The sequence below is a fragment of the Dermochelys coriacea genome, chromosome 3 (genome assembly GCF_009764565.3).
Source record: "Dermochelys coriacea isolate rDerCor1 chromosome 3, rDerCor1.pri.v4, whole genome shotgun sequence".
NCBI classification, from domain to species: Eukaryota; Metazoa; Chordata; order Testudines; family Dermochelyidae; genus Dermochelys; species Dermochelys coriacea.
Genome location: NC_050070.1, coordinates 166825631 through 166852712, shown reverse-complemented (window position 1 = coordinate 166852712; position 27082 = coordinate 166825631). Strand labels below are relative to the sequence as shown.

Genomic DNA, 27082 nt, shown 5'->3' with positions numbered 1-27082 from the left:
CAAAAACTCCCACGAAAGTCATGAGGGATTTTGGATGAGCAAAGAATGTAGAATCAGTCCTAAGCACAAATATGGTATGTCTTGTATACTGCTTTATTCCTACACTTCCTTTTTACTTTGGCTGTCTTCCATCATCTTGTCTTGTGTTCACCACCTCCACTTGTTTTATTAACCATCCGGTAAAAAAAGGTTTTGATAGCAATTCCAGTTTCTAAAGCAGTCAGAGTTCAGTCTTTGAACAGGAACAAAGGAAAATGGGTTACATCCTTGATGTAAATTAAGGGACTCAATTAAAATTGTACCAGAGTTTAATCTCCAACTGTGCTTTATCTGTTTTTTTTAATCTGACAAGTTAACAGTTAGGAATTGCTCAGTTGTTCTATTTTTGACCTTTATGTTTCATCAATTTTGCTTTTTTCCCTTCTTATGCCACTGTGTTCCAGGCACCAGAAAAAGCTCAATATTCATTAAATGAAAAGCTAACTCTTTCCCTTACTGTTATTTTGACCTGTTTTGTCATGTCACTTCTCTGATGTCCACCTTTCTCATTAGACTACGTCCCTTTCTTTCTGTGTCATCAGGAGGCAAATCTTTTTCTTCTTTATATCACATCTTAGATGCCTCTAGTTTCTCCTTGTGTCATTGTGTAGTGTTTTCAGTTACATATCATTATTTCATAGATTCCAAGGCTAGAAGGTACCTCCTATATAACACACACATGGAATTTTCCCAAAATAAATCCTAGAGCATCTCTTAGAAAAACATCCAATCTTGATTTTAAAATTGTGAGTGACGGAGAATCCACTACGTTCCATGGTAATTTGTTCCGATGGTCAGTTACTCTGTCTCTTAAAATAGATGCCTTCTTTCCAGTATGATTAGTCTAGCTTTAGCTTCCAACCATTGGGTTATATTATACCTTTCTCTGCTAGAGAAGCAATACCACATATTTGTTCCCCAGTGACTAGCAAAGGACATAAACGGTAATAAGAAGTTCTTTAACTACATTAGGAACAAGAGAAAAACAAAGGAACTTAAAGGTCCTCTGCTCAGTGAGGATGGAGAGCTAATAACTGAAGACATCAAGAAAGCTGAGGTATTTAATGCCCATTTTGCTTCCGTCTTCACTAAAAAGGATAATGGTGACTAGATACTCAACATATTAAATATTAACAACAGGGGGAAGGAACGCAAGCCAAAATAGGGAAAGAACAGGTTAAAGAATATTTAGATAGATTAGATGTATTCAAATTGTCAGGGCCTGATGAAATTTATCTTGGGGTCCTTAAGGAACTAGCTGAAGAAATCTTGGAATCTTCAGTAATTATCTTTTGAGAGCTCATGAAGGACAAGTGAGGTCGAAGACTAAAGAAGAGTAAACATAGTACCTATTTTTAAAAGGGGGAACAAAAAGGACCTGAGGAATTACAGATCAGTCAGCCTCACTTATGCCCCCTTACTAACATTCAGTGGGGGTGTTTTGGTTGGCTATCTCCCAGTACTAAAAGGGGAAGGGTCAATGGGAAATCAGGACCCTGAGACTGACAGTCCCCAGGAACAATGGGGAGAGGCCAATGCTCCAGGTCAGCCTGAATGATAGGGCAGGGAGGCTAATCAGGGAGTCAGGAGCATCCCGTTCTCTGTGTGAGCTGGAATTGCCTGGGTCAGACAGAGTGGGGGAGAAAGCAGAGGCCCAAGCTGAGCTGGGAAGCAGAGCTGTGTCAGATCCAGAGGGACCAGAAAAGCAGCCCAGAGAGAGCAGACCCTGTCTTGGGAGCAGAGCTGCAGCCCCAAAGCTAGAGGCACAGCCCAGAGAGAGCAGACTTGCCCTGGGAGGAGAGCTGTAGCATCCAGAGCCAGAGGGGCCAGAGAAGCAGCCCAGGGAGCTGGAGGCAGAGCAGCAACCGTGCTGAGGCAGAGTGAAGCTGGAGCTGAGAAAGAGTGGAGCTGGAGCTGGGGCTGGAGCAGTCTGGAGCTGGATGTCGTGAGCAGCTGGGGAGCACGAGGGGGGACTCTGGGCAGTGGGTCCAGCACAGGGAGACGCCTCAGCCAGGAGGCTCTGCAGGCCAGACTTGGAGGGGTATTGGTAATCCTGACAGGGCGAGGGCAACACTGGGAAGAAGGGTCCTGCCACCTAGAGCCTGAGAGTGTGTGGCCACCACCAGAGCAAGTGTCCAACCCACAGCATCCCTGTAGCACAGCCAGGGCCTGAGAAGAAGGCCTGGGACTTACAAGGAACAGACTGTGAACTGCCCTGACATTCCAGAGACACTGTTTGTGATGTTCCCTGCCACAGAGTGGGTTGATGTGTTTCCTTTAACCTTTCCCATTTTTCCTTATTCTTTTAAAAATTAATTGTTGATTAAATAACTTGCATTTGCTTTAAATTATATGTAATGATCAGTGGGTCAGAGAAGTCCCCAGTGCAGAAAGAGTACCCTGGAGTGGGGACACCCTAGCTCCTGTCCTAGGTGACCACTGCAGGGTTGGGGGTCGAGCCCCCCAGGAATTCTGGGCCCAGCCTTGTCGGGATTACGAAGACTCTGCCAGACAGGAGAGTAGAAGGGGAGTCCTCAAGGGCAGGGAGTAAAGGAAGTGGGAGCGAGGACTCAGATCCTTTCACTAGCCCACTTCACCGGAGTAGTGCAGAAGCCAGGAAAGTTCCCCACAATAGCGGGACTATTCCCCTGCTTACACTTAGATACCCTGGAAAGATACTGGAACAAATTATCAAACAATCAATTTGTAAACATCTAAAGGATAATAAAGTTATAAGGAATAGCCAGCATCAATTTGTCAAGGACAAATCATGCCACACCAATCTAATTTCCTTTGACAGCATTACTGGCATACTGGATGGTGGGGAACAGTAGATGTGATATATCTTGATTTTAGTAAGGCTTTTGACACAGTCCTGCATGACCCTCATGAGCAAACTAGGGAAATGCAGTCTATGTGAATTTACTAAACGGTGGGTACACAACTGGTTGAAAGGCAGTACTCCAAGAGTAGGTGTCAGTGGTTCATTGTCAAAATGGAGGGAGATATCTAGTGAGATTCCATGGGAGTCAGTCCTTGGACCAATGCTCTTCAAAATGTCTTTACTGATTTGGATAATAGAACAGAGAGTATACTTCTAAAATCTGCAGATGACATCAAGCTCGCAGGGGAGCAGGTTACAACCACTCTGGAGGACAGGATTAGAATTTAAAATGACATTGACAAAGATTGGAGAATTGGGCTGAATTCAACAAGATAATTCACTAAAGACAAGTGCAAAGTACTTCACTTAGGAAGGAAAAATCAAATGCACAAATACAAAATGGGGGATAACTGGCTAGGTGGTAGTACTTCTGAAAAGGATCCGGTGTTATAGTGGATCACAAATTAAAAGAGTCAACAATATGATGCAGCTATTAAAAAGGCTAATATTTAGGGGTATATTAACTGGAGTGCTTATGTAGGAGATGAGAGGTAATTGTCCTGCTCTACTTGGCACTGGTGAGGCCTCAGGTGGAGTTCTGTGTCCAGTTCAGGATGCCACAGTTTAGGAAAGATGTGGGCAAATTAGAGAGAATCCAGACCAGAGCAACACAGAGCATGATAAAAGGCTTAGAAAACCTCACCTACGAGGAAAGGTTAAAGAAACCGGACATGTTTAATCTTGAGAAAAGAAGACTGATGGGCAACCGGGTGATAACCTTTAAATATATTAAGGGTTGTTATAAAGAGAAATGTGATCAATTGTTCTCCATGTCCACTGAAGGTAGGATAAGAAGTAATGGATTTAATCTGCAGCAAGGGAGATTTAGGTTAAATATCAGTAAAAACTTTCTAATTATAAAGGTAGTTAAGTTCTGGAATAAGTGGACTAATAAGCAGAAGGTTTAAAACAAACAAAAGGAAGTATTTTTTCACACATGCACAGTCAGTCTGTAGAACTCTTTGCCGGAGGATGTTGAGAAGACCAAGACTATAACAGGGTTCAAAAAAGAACGAGATAAGTTCATGGAGGATAGTTCCATCAATGGCTATTAGCCAGGATGGGCAGGGATAGTGTCCCTAGTCTCTGTTTGCCAGAAGCTGGGAATGGGCGACAGGGGATGGATCACTTGATCATTACCTTTTCTGATAATTCCCTCTGGGGCACCTGTCATTGGCATTGTCGGTAGACAGGATACTAGGCTAGATGGACCTTTGATCGGACCCAGTAGGGCCATTCTTATGTTCTTATGTATTTTCTTTTGACTCCCTATCATTGGAAGGTTTTAAAACCAGGTTGGACAAGCACCTGTCAGGGATGGTCTAGGTTTACTTGGCCCTGCCATAGCGCATGAGGCTGGACTTCTCAAGGTCCCTTCCCACCATACATTTCTGTGATTCTATGTGGGACCCCATAAGGGGAGAGGGCCCCAGGTCCAGTCTGAGCCCAAACATATACACTTCAGTTTTATAACCTTGGAGCCCAAGCTCCACAAACCTATGTCAGCTGGCACAGGCCAGCTGCAGGTGTTTTATTGCAGTGTAGACATACCCTAAGCATATTACATCAACACTACTACCTTTATTAGGGAGTATATCCTGCTTAGATTTAGGTGTGTATGTACTTAGTACAGACAGGTTGCTAACTAGAACCCTGTGTCCTGAAGCTTTTATTTTGCAGAGAAATCAACATAGACAAAACTCAGTGCCATGTTTTAAATTACGAAGGAAAAGCTGCCAGAAAAACTAAACAAACCTAACAATCTGTGTACTTTAGCACTGGCAATAGAATTGCTGTTAATTCAGCTCCCCTATCAAACTGAGGAAGCTTGGACATGCTTATAACCTTTCCCAAGAAGGGGTGGGATTAGGAAATCTCTGAGGAAGTATGCCTTCTAGCTTTACCACAGAAAACTTCTGAGATGGTAGTGTGATCTAGGTGCTAGGACACTGAACTCTGTGCCTCAGTTACCTTAGAATGGAGGTAAGGAACTTTGCAATCTACAAGTCAAAAATCTAACTCGTCTAAGATATTACATGCAAAAAACTACATTCAAAGAATATTAAGCTGCAAAGTCAAGCACTCAAAAGATAGGAAATGCCAGAATTTAGGTTGCCTCTGCAACCTTAATTTGTCTCTTCTTGTGTGCGCTTTATGATATAATCTGTAGTTACATGATCACATACTGTTTTTTTCCCAGCTCTTTCCTTTCCCCCAAAGCTCTCATTGATCTCCAAGGAGGAATGAAAGTGCACTCCTTGCCCCCACCCTAGGCTCCCTGGCTCTGTGCAGAGGACTGTGCCTCAAACCTGACTTGGAGACACAGGCACTGACACCAAGGGTGCTCCGGGGCTGGAACACTCATGGGAAGAAAAATAGTGGGTGTGTGGCAGCTCCACTGATAAGCTCCTCTTCCTCCCCCCAGCGCCTCCCGCCCACCGGTGATTGGCTGTTCAGCAGCATGTAGGATTCGCTGGAGGTGGGTGGGAGAGGAGCCGGGGCAGCAAGAGGTAGCGGAGGGGGTAGCAGGAGGTGGGGTGGGGGGCAAAACGGGGCCAGAAGAAGAAGCAAGGAAGAAGGTAGGGGAAGAGGGTAGATTGAGGGTGGGAAGGGACGGGGGTGGCGGTTTGGGGGAAGGATGGGGTAAGGGCGTGGCCTGGGGAAGAGTGGAGGTTGAACACCCCCAGGGAACTCAGAAATTCAGCACCTCTGCAGTGGGGGGAAGATGGGGACTCTTGCCTGCCCCCAATTTCTGGTGCTCCCTGAGTTTGTGCAGGGGGCTGGGAAATGAAGTATGGCCCTAGGCCCTACACTCCTCTTGCTTCTGGGCAGAGGTTAGGGATGGGAGGGAGTGGGTTCCCCTGATCGCCTCCTCCTGTCCGTTGTTACTCCCCAATTCTGTGAAGAGGTGCCGAGAGTAAAAGGGAAAGCCTCTTGGCTCTGATTTTAGAAACAGAAGGAGCTCTGTTGCCATGCAAGCTGAGAACGTTCTCTTACAGTGCCTGGGGAAGAGCATGCACAGGATTCCAGCCAAAACAGTTCATGAGAGGGATGTGATTATTGTGTTAGTAAAAGAGACAGGAAGTGCAACTGCCTGTCGGCTCACAGTTATACTGTGCACAAAGTACTGTACAGTGCACAAAGCACAGTACAGTGCACAAATGAAAACAAATGGAAAAAATGTGTAGCTTTGTTCACTAACTTTTTTTCAGTCTTCACTGTCTTATGCCCGGCTCCTGTGAAGACTGACACATGTGCTTAACTTTATATGTTATGGCCAGAACTTTCAGAAGGAATCGGTACCCACAATTGTGGGCAGATTTTCAAGAGTTCAGCTCCTGTTTAGGAACTAAAATAAGAAGCCAATTTTTAAAAAGAATTCAGCATGTTGCTGCTGAGTGGTTTGGAAAATCTGGCTTTTATTTAGGTGTCTAATGGGGAGCTGGGAACTTTAGAAAACTTAGCTCCAATTGTGAGTGCTCAGCACTTGAAAGTCTAGTTGTCCCATTGAAGTCCCATTGAAGCCAGTGGAACTACTCACAGCGGGTAAGGTTAACCGCATGTATAAGTGTTTGTAGGATCAGGGCCCTAGGCATTAGGTATAACAATAATAGGTAACCCCTTTTCATGCACAAATGTGATTTTTCAGGTTGATAGTGTCTCATTAATGTAATGGGTGGGAATGGCAAACTTCTCATGTTCTATGATATAACCCACAATATTTGATTTACCTTGTTGCTGATCTCCCACAGAAATGGAAGGAACAGAAAGAGGTATTTTATATTTATATATTTCTATCAAATAGCTGCCCTTCTAAAGGAATTATTAATTTGCATGACATACAAACATTCTGTTGTGCACCAGAAGACCTTTATGCTGAGTCCACTATTATTGAAGGTTGGTGTCCTCTACCAAGCAATTATTGATCTATTATCAACTTTCTCAAATATCCAAGAACATTATGTCTCCTTCTAAAATAATCTGTTTCTAGCTCTCTTTCTTTATATTGCAATTAAGAGTACCACAGCTACAATTAAAGGGAGTTGCAGACCAAGACAGCTACTGTAATTGTTATAGATTAGTTTGATTACAGGGATTTAAAAAGTTCTCCCTACCTTCCTTTCCTCTCTCTCTCTCTCTCTCTTTCTCTCAATGGACAAGAGACACTATAAAAATTCTTGGATATTGAAAAATGTCCCACAGTTTGGGCAAATCGGTTAAAATAAATAGCAAGCTGTCCTTGATTTCACATCCATGCAAAATAGATAACACTTGCACATATATAGCCAGTAATGAAGACACTTAATATGTTTATATTTAAGTAAAATAAAGAATTCTCTCTAAATTAATTACTAATGTATGTGGGTGTTTCACTCTCTTTAACATGTTAAAGCAGCCTTGTTAAATGTGAACTGAAAAATATTTTAAATCTCTTTTAAGATTCTGAATAGTACCACCATATAGATGTGCAGACTTAAAAATTACATATCAATTTGCACTTTAAAACAAAATATTTACTAATCAGTCTAGGCTCAGTCATGCAGGATCATGTCCATTGTATTCAGTTACCTGCCAAGACCTGCTGCAGTCAAGAGTCCATATTTTCCTGGCAACCAATGATGTCCCAAACACCTAAATCAGAGTAAGAGCTGCAGCTGTGTGATTAATCTTGGACTATGATCTCCTAAGGAAAACATGGTTGTGCCTGTTAGGCCGCTATGTAGATTTGGATGATGTTTGTATTACTGAGGGAGGGTACAGTCAGGAATGAATTATGTCCTAATATTTGCAGGATGATCATCCCAAATCTGAATATTGCTGGAATTGGACCCTCTCTCTTCCCCTCTGCTCCCAGGCCTATCTGATCTCTCTTATCCTCCTTACTCCTTTCATAAAATCAGGGGAGAAGCACCCGTGCTGTCTTTGAGCCCTGATCCCTCTGAGAAGAATGTGTAACACTGTGAATGTCTCTTTTCTTGAGCTATCTATGGAGTTTAGGGTTGCAACACTAGGTTTGCTCTTTTTCATCGCTTCCCTGAACGCCAGTCATTCATTCTTTCTCCCACTGGCTACAGGGAAGGGGAGTCCACTCATCTTTGTCCTGCCCTCCTAGAAGAGGCAAGCAAGGACAAATTTCTTCTTTCTCCTTCACTCTTCTCCCTCTGTTGGTAGAAGGAAGGACAGAGGACTCAATGGCTCAGAAACCAACCCCTTCTGCACTAAGCAGGCCATGTGGGAAGAAGCTGATCTGGAGGGGTCACCTTCACGTTTGACTTTGCCTTCACTACTGGACCTGGAAGGGTGTTCAATCCCTACGTGTCTGCTACTGCAGCCGAAGGCAGCTGCATATCCAGATCGTGAATATTTAGGGCATATTCAAGTGACTGAATAGCACTACTATTCATGCTGTTCAGCTATGTTATTCATCCCTTCTATGGAACCGTTGGGGAGATTGCCACCTATGGTGCTGAAGCAAGCGGTTTACTGGGAGTCAGTAGGTTCTGAGACCGTTTTTTGTTGGGGGCACTTCTGTTAGAAATACTGAGCAAAATTTTCAAAAGTAATTAAGCAACTTGAAAGTCAGTGGGGCTTAAAATCCTAAATCACTTAGGGGCGTGTGACAGATCTGTCAGTTTCCTGCAATAGCCTTGAAAAATCTCTTTGTATTAAGTTTATGTAGTATTTTAGGCTAGAATTGTATATAACCTCTTGGGGGGCTGTGGGGTGTGTGTGCAGAGCTGTGACCGAAGTAATCACCAGAAGTTCAAAAAACTATACTGAAAATGTGCCAGACAAGTATGGACTTTTGGGACAATAAGTTTTAAGTGGATTTCCTGGGGATACCCTAGGGAGATGTTAATTACCCAATTCTTGCTATGGAAAACCCCAGCCTTTTGAAGCTACTCCCTGAGGAGAAAGTTTTTGTCTGTTGATTACCTGTTACCGAAGGCCAAGATCAAAGGCTCAAGCTGTATAAAGAAACCGCTGCTCTGCCCATCATGGGTTCTGGTTCTGACCCTAAGACAGTTATGAACATGTAACCATGGGGGAAATCCAGTTTGGATTTTGAAGGACTAACATATACCTGAGCCTGAGTTTGGAGTTGGGGTGACCACTGGTAAGATTTTAGCATGTGCGTAGATTCTTTTTGTTGTTGTTGTTTGTTTTGAATGTTTTCTCTGTAATGCTTTTACCTTAAGAATAAATGTGCTTGATATAAAGAGCTGTATGGTAACAATATACTGGGCATAGCCTCTGGAGAGAAAGCAAAGTGTAGACACTATCCTTTTAGGCGGTGTGGCTTGTTGGGAATATCACATTGTGGGCAGGATGCTATGGAGCTTGGAAAAACACTGGTCAGGAGGGAGATAGACACAGGCTTTTGCCCAAGAGAGGTGACAGCTGGGAGCTGTAAATCTTTATGAGGGTGTCTTTGGTGGACTACAAGGGAGGCAGTGTGTTTGAAAATTTTACCCACTAGTTCAGGAGTTAGCAACCATTGGCACATGGCCCATCAGGGTAATCCGCTCTCAGGCCACGAGACATTTTGTTCACGTTGGCTGTCCTCAGGCATGGCCCCCCACAGCTCCCAGTGGCCACAGTTTGCCATTCTCGGCCAATGGGAGCTGCAGGAAGTGGCTCAGGCTGCAGGGATGTGCTGGCCGCTGCTTTCCGCAGCTCTGCACTAGTTAAATCTTAACTCCCCTGTGGACATAAAAAAATCCATGGCAAATTTTAAAAGACCAGGAGTATTTTTATATTTATAGTGTGCTGTCTCTGTTACTACTCATTTCACACTTGCATTTCCCTCCATCATTACCAGGGGCCAAATAATAGTTCCCCAGGTTCATTGTTTAATAATCCTTCCCCAACCATACACACACACACACACACACACACACACAAAGATAGTTATGGATATTTTTTCTTGTTTTGTCATGACTAAACGCTATGCGGGGAGTAGTTCTGAGCCCTATCTCTTACTTAGCTAAGGGGAAAATAATAGTGCTTTCAGTTAAGTACTTAAAATCATCAGCAATACACTGATTAGCCAAATGTCAACAGAGGAAATAAGCCATATAAAGTGTTGTGACATTTTGATGAAAATAAAAACATGTATTTGAATCATACCGGAATGAAATGTGCTCTCTGAATTTTTCATCACTGCACCCACCTCAACACAATGCACAATGCTTTTCTTGTTAAAATGATTCCTTTAAAATTTCAATCAGCTGTCACCAGCCATTGATCACGGACCTCAGACTGCACCCTCCTTTTCTGAATCACACCCTCTGTATGTTTTATCACTTACTTCATAAAACATCTATAGCTGCTTTCCCTCGTGTAATGAATTTTTGCCATTAGTGTATCATCACAAGATCTTGCTTGCATAGATGCATTTTGGTATTATTTTTATTTAACTGTGCCAACTGAAATAGGAATAAACTGCCAAAAAAATGCGAGCACAATAAAAACGGGGCTACATTTTCAAAGGGTCTCCCTTAGTTGCAATCTTAAGCCTTGATCCTGTGAACACTTAGGCGCATACTTAACTTTACACACATAAGCAATGCTGTTCGACTCATGGGGAAGGCCCATGTGCATAAATCATGCATGTGGACAAATGTGTTCAGGATTAGGCCCAGGGTGTTTCCTAAAGAAATGTTTCATTGTTGAATAACCTACAGGAAACAATTAGTACAAAGGCCTAACAAGCCAGGAGACGCTACATAGCTCCCTTTGTGAGTGTGAGTGAGAGAAAGTGTGTGCCAGAATTAGTTATGTTATGCTTATGCAGCTGTTTTTAACATGAATTCTGTAGAAGTGGGTAAAAGTTACTTCTGGTGTATGCATCTTGAAAATGTTATGCCTTGGTTTACTGTGCCCTACAACTTTAAAATTGCTAAGAACTCTGCCCGCATGCAGAGACCAGGACCATTTTATTATCAGAGCTACTGCTGCCAAGCAGTCTAACATACCAGGCCTTGTATGTTGATGATTTAATTTCTTGTTGTTTTGCCTAACCTAAAATGAATCGTTATAAACAGGAAGTATGTTTAGCTCTTTGTACATGGAAACGTACACAGCAATATTGGGTCAAATTTGGCCCTCTGTTATACCAATGTAAATCTAGAGAAACTCCACTGAGTTCACTGGAGTTACTCTGGATTTACTCTGGAGGAGGTGAGAGCAGAAATTGTCCCAGTGCATTGTTTTAAAATTAAATCTCCAATATTCAGTGCATCTTTCTCAACTTGACATTTTAGACAATTTGGATAAGGCTGTTTGAATACAGGCTTGTGACGCAGCAGAAGACTAAACCTGATTTGCAGCAAGCATGGAGTTAACTCCCGCACAGATGACACATGGGAGACCCAGGTAAGTTACAAAAGAGGCCTTACAGGAATGAAGGAAACTTTATAAGAATAGTATCTTACTATGCAGAACTTCTATCTATTGATTATAAGCTTTACCTCAAGATTGGAGTTTTTCTGTTTCTCTTGCTAGAGATAAACTTTTGTTCTCATATTTCTTATACGCTGTCTGTCTTTTCCATTGCTGAACCAGCCAATGACCTCTACTTTCTCACCCTATCATATATAATTTTACAGGTACTGCATAGTTTATGTTTTAGGATTTTTGCCAAGTAATACTGTAGCTTTTAATCAAGTCCACATCAGCTGTCCAGTAAGCTTCATCCTATACCTCCAGACTAGAGTGTTGTAAAAATGAGGATCGGTGTCTCCCGGGAAATACAGGGTGTGACATTATTGACATAATCTGGGACTGTATAGATCGTTATTGCAACCAAGGTCCTGTAATGGCACGAAATCTTGTATAAAGGGGGTCAAATAAGGTGTCTAAGACAAGGTTATGGTTGGCTGGTTATGATTATGCTATCTGTATGAATGTATCATTTTTGTATTAAAAGTTATAAGTATTGGCTTCTATACCCTCTGTGTTTCAAACTTATGCTATGCTTCTGGGTGACACCCCAGACAAGTTGGTGTCAGCTCTGCCTAGCCTGCCTGATGACCCATTAAGGACCATCTGCTATACAATTGACTCATTGAGAGAAGGCAGATGCACCTTATGACTCAGCAAGGCATGCAGGGATGAGCCTGTGGAGAGAACTCTGAGGTTTTTCCATGCCATGTGATGGACATGGAAAGCAGAGACCACATGGCAAGAGAATATAAAAAGCTGCTGCAGCTCCTCCATCTTGTCTTCAATCCTGCTTCTTACCTCTGGAGGGACTTTGCTACAAACGGAAGCTCTACACAAAGGACTGATGACCCATCCCAGCTGTGGATATACTCCAGAGACTTGATTTGAACCTGAAGTTTATTCTATCACTGCTACAAGCCTGAACCAAGAACTTTGCCATTACTGTATGTAATTGATTCCATTTAACCAATTCTTGCTCTCATAGATATCTTTTTCCTTTTATGAGTAAACCTTTAGATTTTAGATTCTAAAGGATTGACAACAGTGTGATTTGTGGATAAGATCTGATTTGTATATTGACCTGGGTCTGGGGCTTGGTCCTTTTTTCTTTTACTGGGGTATTGGTTTTCATAACCGTTTATCCCCATAATGAATGGCACCAGTGGTAATACTGGGAAACTGGAGTGTTGAAGGGAATTGCTTGCATGACTTGTGGTTAGCCAGTGGGGTAAAACCAAAGTCCTCTCTGTCTGTCTGGTTTGGTTTGCCTTAGAGGTAGAAAAACCCCAGGTTTGGACTGAAACTTTAAGCAATTTGTCCTGAATTGGTACTCTCAGTTAGGTCCCACCATAACTAGCATCGTTACACAGGGACCTTGAATTTCGTGGTGGAGGTGGTAAGCATTCCAGAGAATAACTTTACTTTCATTAGTAAATTTGATGAAGGGTACAAAGAAAAATATATTAAGTTTAGAAGATGTATTACCAAGTTTCTCTGTATTGGGATAAAGGATTCAAAGACAGGAACAAAACATCTATATCGCAGAATGGAAAATATCCTTCTGTAATCTTTCTTGACATCTTCAGATTCAGACAAAATAATGAAACTGGGTATTTTGCAGACTATAAAACAAAAAAGATTTGCCTTTCCAGGGAGATTTTCAAAAATGTCTAATGGATTTAGGAGCTCAAGTACCATCAAATTTCAGTAGAGCGCAGGCTCCAGCATCAGCCAGATGTCTACACCACAATTAAACAGCCCTGCGAACCTGAGTCAACTGACATGGGCCAGCTGTAGGTGTTTAATTGCAGTGTAGATGTACCCTAAAGGGCCTACAGTTAAACTGTGCCTGGCCCTAGGCAAAGTGTGCAAGAGATAATGGCCTAGAGGGTAAGTTGCTAGCCTGGGACTTGGATTCATTTCCCTCCTCCAGCATAGATTTTGTGCCTGGTGTTGGATAAGTCAATTAGTCTCTTTGTGCCTCAGTTCCCCATCTGTAAAATGGGGATAATACTATCCTACCTCACAGGGGTGTTGGGAAATTAAGTCCATTAAAAATTGTGAAGCACACAGATACTACAGAAATGTCTCTTGTTCATAGGAGGGAACAAGGAGCCTTCCGCTCTCTTGCGCCTCTTTGCAGTGGCTAGGCATAAGGGCAGTCCTTTTCCTCCATTCTAGTATCCCACAGTCACCCAATAAGACAGAAAGAGGGGTGGAGAGGCGGCAAGGCTATAGCCCATCCCTCTTCTTCCCTGGCAAGCAGAGGTGACAGCAGGTTTATTTCCATTGCATGCCTGGTTGCTCTTAAACACACTGTATATGCCCTCTCAGGCACAATGCCCTCGAAGGTCTCCCTGACCCTGCGCAGCCCTCATCTTCTCGCAACACAAGTTAATGCCTGATAGTCTCAATGTGGCTGTAAAACATGTTTATTGTGTTAGTGACAGTTGTTGCAGGAGTCCACTCTCTAGATCTGTGGGGGGAAAGAAAGAAATGGTGCATTTTGGAAGAAATTTCTTAATTCACTGGGTACAGTAGCTGTAAGAAAAGGCAGTAGGAGAGGACATAAGACACTGGAATAGGGCAGTCATAGAGCATCACCAGGCAGGTGACCTGGGAAGCAGGGGGGACACAGTTAGACAATCAGAACATGTAGCTAGGGCAGCAGGCAGGCCTCACCCCTTGACACTAATTCAGCCAGCTGGGATCCTGTAACTAGTTTTCATGCTACTTAAAGACGTCATGCTGAACTGATGAACCACATCAGTACAGAGTAGCTTGTCTAACTACTTTAATTTCTGAGAAAGAAAGTGTGGTAAAAAATTATGTGCATACATCTCACCTTAAATTGTTAAATGAAGCTCTCAGCTTTGTTCTAAATTATTTATAACTTTTCATATGTAATTTGCTTCAGCCCTTAGTCAGGCTAAATTTAGTCCTTTCTTAAATTGACTTAGCAGGCAAGAGTACTGAGGTTTTTTTTTTAAAAAAGGCTCAGGGAGCAGGGAGGAGAAACTACTGAATTTTGTGATGTTCAGCTTAAAATTTTTCTTCAAAGAGGTGTTATATATTCTGTTGAAATTTAAATAACTTTTTTCTGTATGAAGCTGTTACATGCATGCATTTATTATAATGCTGGTAATAGAACAAATACATCTTATATAAAAAACTCCTAGCAGGTACCATCAACTTCTTGTATAACAATTTTTTGGTATGAATGTTCACCCAGAGTAAAAAGCATCTAATAAATTCAAGAGAGAAATATTTCTATTCCCTCTTGTCTTAAATTCTAGATGCAGTTGGAAATAAATAATGGATATATTCTGTTGGGAGCCATAACAAAACTAAACATATTACTTTTCTTTTATTAATACTGATATTTGCGGAACATTCTCTCTAGCTGTACTGATTATGAATTTGTTGTTTACTTCACATTTCCATGATGTGTTTTGAAGCAATGGCAATTCCTGTCAGGGAAAAGCTGAGGTAGACTTGTAAGACTGGTGTGACGGGTTCCCTCGGGTGCAACCTGGAACTGGGGTACTGCTGAGCTCTCTGTCTTATCAACCTGGATTCCCTCTCACTCTGTGATGCTGTGGTAAGCTGCAAACCCCACCAGATACTGCACTTGTACAGACTTCCATGGGCAGGGATACACCCAACTGAGTTACATGAATGCTTTCGCCAGCCAACAATAGAATCTATTGTTTCTTGAACCAACAACAACAATCTATTGTTTCATGAACCAACAATAGATAGACTCCAGCCAATTCCCTACAGCTCCCCAGCCTAGGACCCCAGACCTGTACTATCTTTTCCTGGTCAGAACCCTGACCAGTGTAAGTTTATTACCCAGTCCTGCCTCCCTCAGTGTGGAGAGGACATGCACCAGCTCTAGTTCCTGAGCAGATTTCCCAAGCGTTCCAAGCAAAAAACCTTTAGTTAAAAAATAAAACAGATCTATTAACTACAGAAAGATAGATATTAAGTGATTATAAGTAGTAGGCATACAGATCAAAGTTGTCTCCTAAGAAATAAAAGTAGAATTGCAATCTGAGTTCTGTAAATTAGACAGGATTTGAATCAAGCAGTGTCTCACCCTGATGGTAAAGTTCCTTCATTCACTGGCTGAAATTCCTCTTTTGAGCCTGGAACCACCTCCCCAGTTCAGTCTTTGTTCTTCAGACCAGTTTCCAGGTGTTGAGTTTTGAGGGGAATAAGGACAAATGATGTTGTCACTTCCCCTCCTTTATGGGTTCTTTCAGCTTGCTGGAAAGAACTTTTTGCTATGACGCGAGTCAAGCAGTGTCCATTGTCTATGTGCTTCCCTCTGAGAAGTCTTCGTTGTATACAGATCCTGTGATAGTCCTGGATAAGGTGGATTCCCCTTAATGGGCCATCCACACTCTTTGGCTTCTCAATTGTACCTGAAAGGCTGGTTGTGGGTGTTTCCAACCTCACAATATATACACGCACATAGCAAAATTTCATAACTTCACATACAATGACAGCACAGACAATCTAACAGAGTATTAATATTCAACAGATCAAGCCTTTTAGAATAATACCTCACAAGGTATACTTTGTACAAAACATATCATATCATCATGGTAAATGTGGGCTGCCAGGGTGCTGCTTTGAAGCACAACTTGCTGCACCTGGGAATGAGAGAGGATTTCCCAAAAAATCACCAACAATCACAGCAACTGGGGAACTCACTCAAAAAGCAGGCAGAGTGACTCTAAATAAAAAAAATGGCAGTCAATGAGGGCCATGCAAACATTCTAGCACATCTTGTAGTAACAGACATTGTCTTGGGTGGCAGGCAGCTGACTATATAGAAAATTAAGCGGCCAATCCAAAGACCATTGAAGTCAATGGACTTCAGTAAGCACTGGATCAGGCCTTAATGTGATTTTTCATCAGAATACTTTCTCCTACTCATAAGACGCATTCAGAATTTTTTTGCATTTGCAGGCTTTTATTTTTCTTTCTTGTAGCTACTCTAGTTGCAGCAATGGCCTCTTCTTGCCAAAAATTAATTATTGAGTGCTCTGATGCTTTTATCCAACATTTATTTTCCAAAGTCTGTCTCTTTTGTGTGTGTGTGTTTGTGTTTGTGTGTATTGGCGTGTTATGCTGTTTCTGCTCAGGGTGAATAAACCTCTCAGATTTATTCCAAAGTCCGCTCACCTAAAAGTGCTTGTGTGGTGACATTTTTATAAAGAGCTGGGCTCCAGAGAATGCTTGAATATGTAGTCAAAGAAAAAAATGCCTGCTCCAGAAACAGATTTTAATCCTCACCCAACTGCTAGTTCTCTTTACAATAAAAATAAAAATCCTTGTGTTTTTAAGCTACACCTGTTGCTTATAACTAGGACTTCACATACATATTTTATGGTAATGTATATTGACATGTTTATACTGTATGAATGCCTCTAAGAGGAAGCACTGTAACTGCCTATCTTGATGGAGAGACATATGTTTGCTGAAAGATAGCATTATTGCTTTGAGTGAACATATGCTGAGTTCCACTGATGTCAATGGGTGTTTTCCCATTAGCCTCAGTGAACCAGGTTTTGGCTAACTTCCAGTTTGTTCCTGTGTTGGTCTTCATTAGAACTCTCATAACTGAGAGATACCAGGGGCTAGAACCCCTAATTTGATAACAGACACACTAATCACTTGACTAAACATATCAGATTAGAAAACATAAGTATAAAGTGGGCCAAATATTGCTCATGCAAATAGTCTCATAGAAATCAAGAGACTCCCCTATGAAGTGAATGGGGCTACACACAGTGCACAGTCAACCTGTGGAACTCTTTGCCAGAGTATGTTGTGAAGACCAAGACTATACCATGGTTCAAAAAAGAACTAGATAAGTTCATGGAGGATAGGTCCATCAATGGCTATTAGCCAGGATGGGCTAGGATAGTGTCCCTAGCCTCTGTTTGCCAGAAGCTGGGAATGAGCGACAGGGAATGGATCACTTGATTATGTGTTCTGTTCATTCCCTCTGGGGCACCTTGCACTGGCCACTGTCGGAAGACAAGATACTGAGCTAGATGAATCTTTAGTCTGACCCAGTAGGGCCATTCTTATGTTCCTCTTATGTATTTTATTATTCTATTCTATAACAAAAAATAAAATTTGACTTTATTTTTCATGAAACTTTGCTTTTAAGTAAAATCTGGAATATTTTTGTCATTTGGCTCAATTATTTGTTTTAATTTGCTGCCAATTTTTTATTCTGTTTTCAGATTTGTTTTCCAGACTTACAGTCCTTTACAACTAAATCCTTGACTTATCTACAGAGAAAGAGTGGGAGTAGCATAGACAACAGAAGTGTAGAACTCCTTATCATAGCCTTATTGTGCCAACGTGTCTATTCAGGTTGGACCACTTCTAGAAATGCGAGAGTAACTCAGTCTCCAACCCAGTTCAATATCTGGCTTCTCTGATATTGCAAGTAAAATGCCAATAATTGTTATGTGTTTTTCTGGGATGTGGAACTCGTCCACTAGGAATTAGAGGCCACCATACTCAGTGCTTCACTTAGGCCACTAGTCTAGTCAAAACTGGTTTTGACTGATCAGAACAAAAAAAAGTCTGAAATTTTTCTTGACTGGTATACTCTTTTCTTTCCCTTCAATTGAATAAATCAGATGACAAAGCAGATTTTGGCCCATATCTCCCAAATCATTACTATGCTGAGACTAAGCATAAGAAACGTCTGCCCAATATGAAAAAAAGCAATATGATAGGTCTTTATCATAAAGTATCATCCAAACCTTTCATATAATGTTCCTCCGATCATTTTTTATCCTAGTATCCTTAGAAATGTAGGCAAAGAACATACCTAAAAGACTGTGCAAGGGAAAAACTAGGGAAATGAGATGGCAGCATAAGAGATGTGATTTTTGCTCAGCCTTATGCACAAAAATGATGAGCACTGTGGCATGTCCAGAACATAAACTGGAAACCTTTCATTAGGTAAAGGAACTGGTTTCTGTGTATGTCTACATAATTTAACACTTATACATATATAGTGAGAATATGGTTGTAGCATTTTGCCAAATAACAATGAGCAGCAACAAATTATAGTCATGTGAATGTTATTTGATCATTTATAGCTGCAGAATGTTAGCAATCAGAAACAACTAATATCAATAGTTAGTAAACCTGAACCCCACAAAACAGAACATATGAGTTAGATATTTCTTCTTGTACTCTGTTAGGAGTATTGCTATTTTAAACCATATCTGAAATCTTGGTAAGATAGCACCAGCCTTGATATGAGATGATTTACCATAGGGCCTAATCCTGCAGGGTGCTGAGAACCCTAAATTCCTATTGTCCTCAGTGGGAGTTGAAGATCTGGCCTTTGCTTATTTAATATCCTGTATCAGTTAGGGCTATAGTTTTCATTTGGGTTGAAATAGGAATGTATCAGAAATATGTCATTAGAGGAATAGAAAAAGTAAAATATAAAAATAAATAAATATTAGAGGCCTGATTACTCTGTCACTTACACTGGCATAGATCAGGAATAACTCTGCTAAAGACAATGTAATTACATTAGTGGAAAAACTAGTAAAAACAAGGGGAGAATTAGGCCCCTCTGAATCAAATCTTTTTTTCAAGTTCTGGTGGGGATAAAGAGAGACATACCCACATACATACAAATAGGCACACATTTTTCTTTCCCTCACACCTAACATAACTGAGGCACTTTCCCTCTTTGCAAATCACCTCAGAGTAAGCTTTCTCAAGTAAAGGCCAAAAAGTCCATGCAATATGAGCAGTAGTGTATACCTAGATGCTCCAGTGGATGCATCCTTCCCAAAAGTAATCCTACCAGCACAGGGCAAAATAGCATAACTGGGTGACCCAACATGATGCAGAGCGCTAGTTTGTGTTGCATTTCCAAGGAATACATTGCTCACAGCTATTGTAGCTGTGCTATGCTTCTGTTGGGTAGCTGCATTTGTGCCTGCAGGCTTCTGGTTGGCCATGTCTTCTTTTCTTTCTCATCACACCCATTTTCTCTGATCTGTGCTTTCCTTTATTTGCAACTCAGATGTTATTCCCATACATTTGTGCACTAGATTAGGATTAGCTCTAAATTCCTGTCCTTCCTCTTGCCGTGTACATGCTGTGTTCTCATACTTTCTTGTCTCCAAACATGTTTACATGGCAACAGGCTGAAATTAGCCCACAAGTTTTTCTAGTAGAATGTAAAAATTTCAAGGATGAAATCCTGGCCCAAATGAAGTCAATGACTTCAATGAAGCCAAGATCTCACCCCAAATGTTCAAACTGGTTATAAAAAGCCCTACAAGATACTTAACATCTCCAATAAGAAGCCCTCTCAATTCACAGGATGGAGCCCAAAATGCTGTGGAAACTAGCAACCAATATAAGCCCAATCTTGTATTCTTGGTTAGCGTGATTCCTGGGTGGGAAAAGAATGAAAGAATGGGCCCTATATGGTTTACTCCTCTAAAGAATTCATCTTATCCTGTCCACAGTTCAATACCTCATTTTTTCTCATTCATTTTGCTGAAGGGAGCCCTCCTTAAATCATAGTCTATCATCCTATAAATTACTTTGTTCATATGCCACTGCCAATTCTACATCGCCCTTGAAGCAATCAGTAGGAAAACCTGCCTCCCTGTTAATTCAGGAGGAGTAAATGTTTTCATGATAGTAGAGAATTTAAAACAAAAAAACACCATGTGCCATCTTACATATTTTCTTTTCATAATGGGATGGTGGAAACCAGACTGTTTTTTAAAGAAAAATTATTTTAAAGATGTACAGCTGTACTGTAGTCTCATTAAAATACAAATTTTGTAGAACATGAAGAGATGGAAAATACAACAAAATAATAAAACATAACAGAGCATATTTTAATGGTCCATTAATCTGTACCTTTGGTAGTTGAAAGGGTGAGGTCTCCATATATATGAGGTGTTTATATTCATTTACCAAAAATAGCCTGCATTAGTTTGTTTTCTGTCAGCTTCATGCTCTGTTAAGTGTGTTCCAACTTTCCTAAGATGCTGTTGTAGGTAATTTTATTGTCAATAATTTTATGGATTGATACTATGTATCCTGTAATTTCTTATTTAAAAATTGAGAACATTGTAAAAGCAAAACAGCATGCTCCTTTACCGCATTCTAATTATTAATTAAATCTGTTAGCACAATTAATACAGATCTGGATTCTGCAATCTCTTATTTGTGTGAAAAAGAACTATTCACTTCAGTCAAGTTTGCAAGAGCTAGTCTATACAATTTAAGCACAAAAATACCTTTCATGAATATCTTTTTGGTGATTTGAGAATCTAACCTGTCTTGGCAGGTCTGTTGGTCAAAGGAAATATGCTTCACTTATTAAACACCATAATTATAGGACAGTCAAACTGTGATGGGTCTTGTTAGACTCAGCAAATGGCCTATTTTTCATCAAGAGGCAGCATACAGTTCATGACATTAGCTCTTGTTTTCCACAGTCCACATCTTGGCTTGCATCACAGTTGCAATAATTTGTTGTCTAGCTATTGATAAATCAGCTGGAGAAAAAAATGTATACAATATACCTTATCATCAAATCATTGTTGTCTAAATCATTAAACCCAAAGCATATGTATGTTAGTAAAATTGCTGACAACATAACACAGGATAGTATGCCTGTTACAAATTTTATTGATTGCTTCTCTGTTTCACTACTGATAAATCTTTGCTATCTCTGTTTACTGATGCCAAAATAATGCATTTTCTCCTGGTAGATGAATACAAGTAAAATAAATATTCAATACATCAAAGGCCACCATAAGTAGGTTAAGGGGGAATTGCATTTTTACATAAAAAAGCTGTTTGAGAGGAAGTGTGGGCTAGTGGCTAAGCTGTTACTAGATGTGCAAGTCACAGTAATTGGCAAGAATGTTTTCTATCATTTGGCAAGAAGATTGTCTTTCTCTTTTATATGTGGGCCTTCCCACATGATCAATTCTGTTGTCACCTCATGGTTAGATCATTGCAATATGCTCTACATGAGGCTATACTTTCACATTATAAAATTGCAGCTAATGTAGAATTTGGTTTCCCAATTGTTAACTGGCATTTCCCCATAGTGCTCTGTATTGGTTACCAGTGGATTTCCAGATGATGTTTAAGATGTTGCTATATCATGTATGGGTCCTCTGTATGATACTGCAGCATTTCTGATCAACTGAAGTGCATGAGCTCCTAGTTGCCTCATTTAAATGGAAGGGATCTGATGGAAGGAATTCTGGTGAAGGATCTTTTGCTTTTTCAATGTACTTCCTTCCCCACATCGTCTGACTCTTGGTCCACCAGAGACTGGATTTAGGGACATTCTGGTCACACTGCAAAGCTTACCTGTTCTCCCAGTTCCCTTCTAATGGAAGAATCTAAGTTTTGGAGTTGTGGTGAGGAATGGATTTAGAAGTTTCTCACTTTTGAATATTGGGTCTAATCTCTATGAATTATAGGTATTATTATATTTTGGACATGCTGTCAGAGATTTGGATTTAAGGGACACTTTTTAAATAAATCTAAATTTAAATAAAAATAGATAAAATATAGCAGCTTTTAAAAAGCCCATGTTCTGCTGTTTTAAGGAATACTTCTGAAATGCTTATTGATACTTTATCCCTCAATAATGAAAAATGAAATATCAGGTTTGTGAAAAGGCATAAAAAGATATGCTGATGCTCAGATGTTCTCTTTTTATAAGAAAATTAGTTATTGTTGACCCACCTTCCATAATTCATGTCTTCTTAGATCTACTTGACTTTTTATGCTGACATTTTTACCCTTGAATTTCAGTGTAACTCACATTTCAGCATTGGCATCAGCAAGTATAATCTTTGCCCCTGAAATTCCATAGCGTGTCAGTACCAATATTTGTGCCACTATATAGTACTAGATCTGCTTCCATATTGGCTATTGGAACATCTCATTTCAATCAAAATGTAATTGTATTAATACTTCATTAGGCTTTATGAATGTAAAATGTAATTATTCAATAGACGAGAAAATATAGCAATGCTTTCATTGGGGATAAAAAAAGCATTTTGCATAAAATAAACGATGAGATTTAAATCTGAATTTACCTTCTGCATCACAGTATACTGTGCTTGGCATTTATAAATGCCAGATGTGGGCCAGAAGTCTGTGAGCAGAGGTATCTCTATGGTAACAGGTTTCATCTTTCAAAGATAGCACACAAATTGCAAATGAGGTAAATTTCAGTCTGATTTTGCATTATCTAATGCATTGTGAAATTAAATCTGGTGCTGGTGCACCTACTAGGACCTGACTATGAACATTTCGAGGGAATTTGTGTGTTTAGCATATTTATTTAAACATATTTGAATCTAGCATATAAATTATTAGCAGTGTATTAGAACAGGGAGTCCAACTTGTTCCAATGTCTTCTCACTCCAGGGAATTTCAGCCAAAATTTACTGACAAGTCTTCCATAAACCATAGGTGCAAAGTGTGTAAGAGGCCCCTGGTATCCAGAATGTTGCCCCTGACCACACTATCTCTTCACCCAAAGCCAATAAATTATTACTTCAATAATCTTGAGTGATGAATATTGTCTCATTAGACTGTTTCATTTCTTTTGTCATTGGCACATTTTATTAAAGTTGGAGAATTTGCTGTAGAAGTTCAGTGGCATATTGAATCAGAGTGCTCGGGTGAAAATAAAGGTATAATGATTTATATTAGCACCTTAAAAAAAGTTAGTCTTTGGATCTCTTTTGAAGGCAGATAGTATAGGATAAGGACCAGAAATTGAAGTATGCTTACCCAGATTTGTATTGATGCATGTATAACTTAGTCTAAGCATTCGAGAACAATCCAGAGCAATGACACTCTAACTTGAAAAGTTGGAAAGTCATTTAGTCTCCATAGCCTCGTTCCCTGTCATTGTAGCAGATAAAGGAACTATGTTCCAGCACAGAAAAGGAGAACTAAAAGGAATGTTTCACAGTCAGCAAGCTCAAATGACAGATAAAAGGCAACTGCTAGATTTAACATGCCTTTCTCAGAATAAATGATGTTGTATAACACTCCTACTCCCTTTGATTTTCCTAGTCTCTGAAGACCTTCCTCCTCAGTGCTGACCTTTATGCCTACAGCATGGCACAGACAGTCACAACAAAAGGTAAAACACTCCACAGCTTGTCAAGAAATAACAGCTGTGTACAAACTGGGACTGGAAGGAGCAGCAATCTAGACTGTGATCTTGTCCGATTTTGTAAGCTAAGTAGGATCAAGCCTGGTCAGTACTTACATGAAAGACCTGCAAGGAACACACCTCCATCCTGTATCAGTACTGAACTACCTCTACAGCACAGTCTACTCTGCTGGAGATAGCAGGTAAAATTATGGTCATCCTCCCTGTCACTTATCCCATATATAATCTGGTCGGGAAATGCTTTGTGTTCAAGCAACACTTGAGCTAAAGAAGTCTTTATTTTTGGCAGTTTTTCTTCAGAAGTTTCAGGTTTCCATCAGAAAATCAAAAATTAAAAAAAGCAAATCAGATCAGTTTTTGATTGAAATTTTTCAGTTTTCAGTTAACAAAAAACACACAAATCAGGTTTTTGGCCGAATTTTTTTGGGTTGCCGAAAAGAATACTTGGGTTTTGGGGTTTTTAATGAACCCCCCACATTTAGTAAAAACAGGCAACTCACACTGAATTTCCATTTTGCCAAAAAAGCGCCATTTTTCATGGAAAAAAAGTATTGAATGAAAAATTTAGACCAGCTTTAATGACTGTGCACCCCCAAAATGTGTGTCCACAATCTATCAGTTTTTTTCAGTCACTATTCTTAAGAGATTAGTGTAGTTCTTACAATGCTATTTTCTCCATACTGTTAGACAACAGCAGTAATCTTCTCAGTTTCGTGGTCTCTTCTTGAGTTTCTAGGTATGGATGCCCAAGCAGATGTGTTCTTTCCTGATGTCAATGGACTCATGACACCTAAGGCTTGAGTCTGTGTGGGTAATGACTACCTGTAGCATTTTGAGGATAATTGTGTGTGTTAAATGATTAGAATACCTTTCCAGCTGCAGTCTTCTACAGCATCTCTTAGTTCAGCTTTGTTCTTCCAAACCTTTCAAGGTTATCCCATTACTAATGTTCAGTTAACAGAAAGATTGATTATAATGTTTTAAAGTTTTTTTGCTTATTTTGTCATTATTGTTGTTCATCTTATTATAGAGCAGTTTTACGAAGTATAAGAATAAAGCTGCTGTTGGCATATAAAAATGGATTTAGTCCTTCTGGGGACAAGAAGATATCTTGGATGGAAAAAGTAAATATTTTTCAAACAAATAAGCCCTTGTAACTTAACATTTTAATTCTACAAAAAAATAAAAACAAAACAAAAAACCTTTTTAAAGTGAATTTAATGTTGCTGAATAAAAGTGCATGGAAACTGAACTATTTATTATCAGAACAAGAGCGGCACATGCTTAAAGTCAGGACAATTTCCCACATTTTGCTTACGGATGTTATTGTAATAATTAATAATATAATAGCATCTATGGTCCCCAACTGAGATCAGGGCCCAATTGTATTAGGCACATAGAATCAGAGACGGTCCTTGCCTTGAAGAACTTACAGTCTAAATAGACAAGACAGCTTGTCTCCCTTATCAATAGAAGTTGTTGCAATAAAAGATATTACCTCAACCCATTTTGTCTATCAGAGATAGTAACAGCTTTTAATCACTATTGGACTTGTGTCACATTCAAACTAGTGACCTTACTTTGAAGGCTCCATATAACATTACTAATCTCTTGAGGAACGCAGATCTGCAAAATTTTTCAAAAACGTTATTAGCAATTCATTGGTAAAATAAAATAATATTGACTGCATGCTGTGGTCCAGATTCTGATGTCAGCTACATCAATATATATCCAGAGTAACTTCACTGAAATCAATGAACCTAGAAGGTTAGGTGCTTTGTTAACTTCACTAGATGTCTAGCTGCATCTTTGGGTGCTGTGACAAAGCTCTGTCCTTGCCTCCGTGGGTCCCGCATTTCCTGGCAGATTTCGCTAGCCTCAGAGGCTCACTGTGGCCCTCCACATAACCCTTCTTTCTCTAGAGACAAGGGTCACAGTCTACTGAGCCATTTTCATCATAAGCCAGCGAGGGAGGTAAGGAGAAGTTATCCTTCCTTGCACAGTCTCTGTTGTCTCCCAGTCTCAGTGATTAAACAGGGCAAAGGTGGGGGGGGAGCCCAGGCCCACCCTTTACTCTGGGCTCCAGCCCAGGCACCCTAATAGCATCAGCTATGGTAGTTGACCTTTTAGAAACAGGACATGTACAATTCCCTGGGCTACTTCCCCCACAGCAGCCCTCACTTCCTCAAGCTCCACTTCACCCTTACCTCAGGGCCTCCTTCCTTGTGCCTGATAGGGTGTGTACTACTCAGCCTTTCCAACCGCGCAACTTCTTCCCACAGCTCCTGACATGCACACCCACCTGACTAACTGGGAGGCTTTTAACTAGTTTCAGCCAGCCCCGATTGGCTTCAGGTGTCCCAATCAACATAGCATTCTCCCTGCCTTCTGGAAAGTTCTTAATTAGCCCCAGGTGTCTTAATTGACCTGGAGCAGCTTCCATTTCACTTAACCTGGTACCAGGGATTTGTTTAGCCTGGAGCTAATATATCTATCTCCCACTACTTTTCTATAGCCATCTGGCCTTGCCCCATCACAGTGCCTACAAATCTCTGAAACTCTGTCCCTAAGGCACTGGCTTGAGGTCATATGGGAAGTCCATGGGGGAAACAGAACCCAGGTCTCTCAGGGCTAACTCTGGATCACCCTATCTCTCTGCTACATGCTGCAAAAAAAAAAGAGGACTCTGATAGATGGGAGCAAAACCAAGAAGGCCAGTTCTGAGTCTCCAGCAAACGCTCCCAGGCAATTGGGAAGGATGTCATGGTTGACAGCATGAAAATCAGCACAGAGATGAGGAAGGATGAAGAAAGAGAGAGAATGAGAGTTAGATGAGAGGAGACCACTTAACCCCGCAAGGGGTGTCAGATTCTGCCCCAAGCAATGGTTCCTGTGCAATTTTACATTTTAACTGAAAACCATTTTGTTTTGTCATTTTTTGTTCCAAGTTTGAGAAAAGGAAGGAATGAAAAAGTATCACATGAGTATCAGATGTGTTTATGCCTCAAATTCTTGGGTTTCAGCTGTATCCAGGTCAATTCCAGAAGATATAACAGAAATTTCATCCACAGAGTACATAAAAATCGACGATTATTGTCATGATTTGTATTATTCACAGAGTATAATCTGTATATTCTGCGCTGTTCAGAATATGCCAGAAAATGTAGTCCCTCATGCAATGCATATAAGATGTGTAGCCCTGGATAAGATGGCTCCGATATTTAAGTATGAAGTGTATAGTTATTGAGCACATGTTAATATCTATGAGTGGAGGTGCTGATGGCAATAGAAGTTTTAATTGATTAAGGACTAGAAGATTTGACCCTCCAACATTCTTTCAAGAGGAAAAGCTGCCCAGAGCTCCTGTACCTGTTATCCTTTTCTGTCTGCAGTGGCCTGGATATACC

The 27082-nt window shown here is 40.5% G+C and overlaps 1 long non-coding RNA gene across 1 annotated transcript; it reads left to right on the top strand.

The window, feature by feature from the left end:
• Positions 1-27082, top strand: LOC122459122. Its single transcript, XR_006279589.1, has 4 exons — positions 1-74; positions 11251-11362; positions 23573-23642; positions 26983-27082. It is a non-coding gene; the product is annotated as an uncharacterized LOC122459122 (long non-coding RNA).